Raw genomic sequence first — 3861 nt, 5'->3', positions numbered from 1 at the left:
CCCATCCTGCACACAGCTGTCACCCAGGCGGATTCTGGAGAAGGTGGTGGGGGCTGAAGGCAGCTGGAGCAGGAGATGCTGATGGGGTAATGCTTGTGTTTGCAGCTCCGGGAGGCCTTTGAGGACGTGGCTGTGTATTTCGCGTGGGAGGAGTGGGAGCTGCTAGAAGAGGCAGACAAGGGGCTTTACCGTGACCAGATGCTGAGGAACTTTCAAGCCCTCGTTTCCCTGGGTAAAACCTTTTCCTGCTTCTCCCTATTGCCATGTCAGCTATGTCACTTACTGTCTGATCTGATCAGAACTGATCTGGCTAATTTGATATGGAAGATGAAAAAATATTTTTTTTAAAAATGTGCAGGGCTGAGGGACTTGGCTTCTATGAGGTCACGTTGCTTTTCTAGCACTTTCTTTTCCCTCCATTTCCCCCAAAGGACATCTTTAGGGCAAGGCTCGAAGGCTATATGTAGCTCAGCAAGGACCATGTCATCCATTCCTACATTATGGGCTTTCATGTGCTGAAAAGGCGTCTCCTTCTGCCTTGTGCTGTCCATATCTCGGACACCCAGGACCTTTGTTTGAAAACCTGCAGGATTTGCCCACCTGCATGCTCATCTCCCCCTTCTGGCAATATCTTTCCACCGCATGTGATGATTCCTTTCATTGCCACTGCAGTTCATCTAAAATCTTCCCTTCCTCTGCCCTGTTGGTGAATGTTCCTCTCTCCTACAAAGTGTCATGGTCGGCCATCTGTCCTGGATTCTGTTCGCTGCCACCTAGCCTCGCGTTATACCTTCCCACAAAAGAAACTCGCTCCTGTTCCTTTCCCTGCAATGGTACTAATAATACAGATGCTATCGAGCTGCATGTGTCCAGTGTCTTTTCATTTCTGTGCCTTGTCAATAGTGAAAGCTTCATCTTTGTGGTGGCTAGCACATCACTGCATCTCCACCTTCGTCCCTGGGAACTCTTGTTGGTCTTGCACGCTTTTTATCACTTAGAGTTGTTGGTGCTTGGTTTCCTGTGACCATCCCCACACCACCTACGTGACAAAGGCAATCGCCTATCAAATGCTTCTAACTGCAGTGCCTTCTTATTCATCTTAAAGGTCCACTCTTGCTTCTGCTTTGAGGCCCCAGTAGTATGCATGAGTTCGTTGGATCCATTCCCCATATCCCAGTTGGTTATTCTGCAACCAGGACCGAACCACAAACTCTCTTTAACTGGTGCCCCAAACAGGATATCAAGGCCCCACACCCAACTTAATCAGCTGCATCCAGCGAGGACAGGAGGAGCTCTGGGTCTGTGGTGATGAGGACCATGGGAAAATTTCAAGCTCTGCGGACCTGTGCCTAGGTGAGTTGTGGCTGTCCCCTCCCCTGAATCCCCTTTCAGAAATGCTCCATGTCCACAGTGACAGGGCCTGAAACCTGCAGACCTATCCTGCACTGCCCTTCCAGGGTGCTGACCTCAACTAGTTTATGCTGTAGTGTGTGCAGGCAGGTGGCTTTCCCATGCCCTGAAATTCAAACCTGTGAAGACAAGCAGTCGTTCACTTCTACCCCCTAACTATGGCTGCGGGGGGACAATCGAATTTGCTGTGTTGATCTTTAGGCACAGGCCTGGTTTCTATAGGGCTGCCATGAACTGAGATTTCCATTTTCATCTAGCAGGATAAAAGTTGATTCCTCAGCCCAGTGTAGCCATACCTCTTAACATCCTGTCCCAAGTCATGGTGGGATTTGTAGTCCCCCGTGGAAATCGGCATGGTTGCGTGAAGTTGTGTGTAGCCATTATTGTAAGACATGAGAGAGGCTGGGACTCTGCCTGGTGTCTCTTGGTCAAGTTGACCTGAAACCGAGGAAGTGTTGAATCCTGGTCTCAGGCTTCACTGAACAGCTCTATGGGGGTGGCGGGGGGAGGGGTTCACAAGGTTACATGTTGCAATGGGAAGAGATTCAGCGAGTCCTCCAACCTGACCAAACACTACCGCATCCACACAGGGGAGAAGCCACATCAGTGCTCTGACTGTGGGAAGAGCTTCACCCAGTCCTCCAGCCTGACGAGACACCAGCGCATCCACACAAAAGAGAAGACGCATCAGTGCTCTGACTGTGGGAAGAGCTTCACCCAGTTCTCCTACCTGGCCAGCCACCAGCGCATCCATACAGGGGAGAAGCCACATCAGTGTTCTGAGTGTGGGAAGAGCTTCGCCCAGTCCTACAACCTGGCCAGCCACCAGCGCATCCATACAGGGGAGAAGCCACATCAGTGCTCAGAGTGTGGGAAGAGATTCAGCGACTCCTCCAGCCTGTCGAGACACCAGCGTATCCATATAGGGGAGAAGCCACATCAGTGCTCTCAGTGTGGGAAGAGCTTTACCCACTCCTTCAGCCTGGCTGACCACCAGCGCATCCACACAGGGGAGAAGCCACATCAGTGCTCTGAGTGTGGGAAGAGCTTCACACACTCCTCCAACCTGACCAGACACCAGCGCATTCACAAAGGGGAGAAGCCACATCAGTGCTCTCAGTGTGGGAAGAGCTTCACCCAATCCTCCAGCTTGTTCATCCACCAGCGCATCCATACAGGGGAGAAGCCACATCAGTGCTCTGAGTGTGGGAAGACCTTCACCAAGTCCTCCAGCTTGTCCATCCACCAGCGCATCCACACAGGGGAGAAGCCTCATCAGTGCTCCGACTGTGGGAAGAGCTTCACCCAATCCTCCAGCTTGTTCATCCACCAGCGCATCCATACAGGGGAGAAGCCACATCAGTGCTCCGACTGTGGGAAGACCTTCACCAAGTCCTCCAGCTTGTCCATCCACCAGCGCATCCACACAGGGGAGAAGCCTCATCAGTGCTCCGACTGTGGGAAGAGCTTCACCCAGTCCTCCAGCTTGTCCCTCCACCAGCTCATCCATAGAGGGGAGAAGCCACATCAGTGCTCTGAGTGTGGTAAAAGATTCCTCCATTTCTTCTGCCTGACGAAACACCAGCGTATCCATACAGGGGAGAAGCCATATCAATGTTCTGAGTGTGGGAAGAGCTTCACCCAGTCATACAACCTGGCCAGCCACCAGCGCATACACACAGGAGAGAAGCCACATCAGTGCTCTGTGTGTGGGAAGAGATTCAGCGAGTCCTCCAGCCTGACTAAACACTACTGCATCCACACTGGGGAGAAGCCACATCAGTGCTCTGACTGTGGGAAGAGCTTCACCCGTTCCTTCAACCTAGCCATGCACCAGCGCATCCACACGGGGGAGAAGCCATATCAGTGCTCTGTGTGTGGGAAGAGATTCAGCGAGTCCTCCAGCCTGACTAAACACTACTGCATCCACACTGGGGAGAAGCCACATCAGTGCTCGGAGTGTGGGAAGAGCTTTACCCGCTCTTTCAGCCTGGCCTACCACCAGCGCGTGCACACAGGCTAGAAGCCATATTGTTGCTTTGTGTGAGGAGGGCTTTGCCATGTTCTCCCACTAGCCTGGAAGGTTTTGCTTCTCAGCCTCCTTCCAGAAGGATGCATCCTTGGGTGCATTTTACTCCCCTGCCCTCTTGCCCTTCACTGCACTCTCTGTAATGCAGTTTCTGCTGAGAAAGCTGAAGTACTGAACATGGTATCCCTGTGGCTGGGCTCTGTGCCCTCTCCTGAACTAAGGGGGACTGAGAAGAGTCCAGAACCCTTTTTAGGGTAGATCTTTCTTTGAGTTGCCAGCCTCTTCCCTTTGCCAAGGGTTCACCACTGTTCAGGGTTTGTTGCAAATTCTCAAGACACCAGAGTTAGTCACATTTGAGGCCTCACTCCCATTTACTGCTGTGCAGCCAGGACCCTGCCACAGGAGGAGCAGGCTGAGACCAG

General features: G+C 52.3%; 1 pseudogene; it reads left to right on the top strand.

Moving 5' to 3' along the window:
* Positions 1–80: 80 nt before the first annotated feature.
* The window catches only part of LOC102379742, a 23625-nt pseudogene continuing 19844 nt past the window's right edge, over positions 81–3861 (top strand).

Source organism: Alligator sinensis, unplaced genomic scaffold (genome assembly GCF_000455745.1).
Source record: "Alligator sinensis unplaced genomic scaffold, ASM45574v1 scaffold831_1, whole genome shotgun sequence".
In the NCBI taxonomy this organism is placed as follows: domain Eukaryota; kingdom Metazoa; phylum Chordata; order Crocodylia; family Alligatoridae; genus Alligator; species Alligator sinensis.
This window is presented reverse-complemented; position numbering and strand designations above follow the sequence as displayed.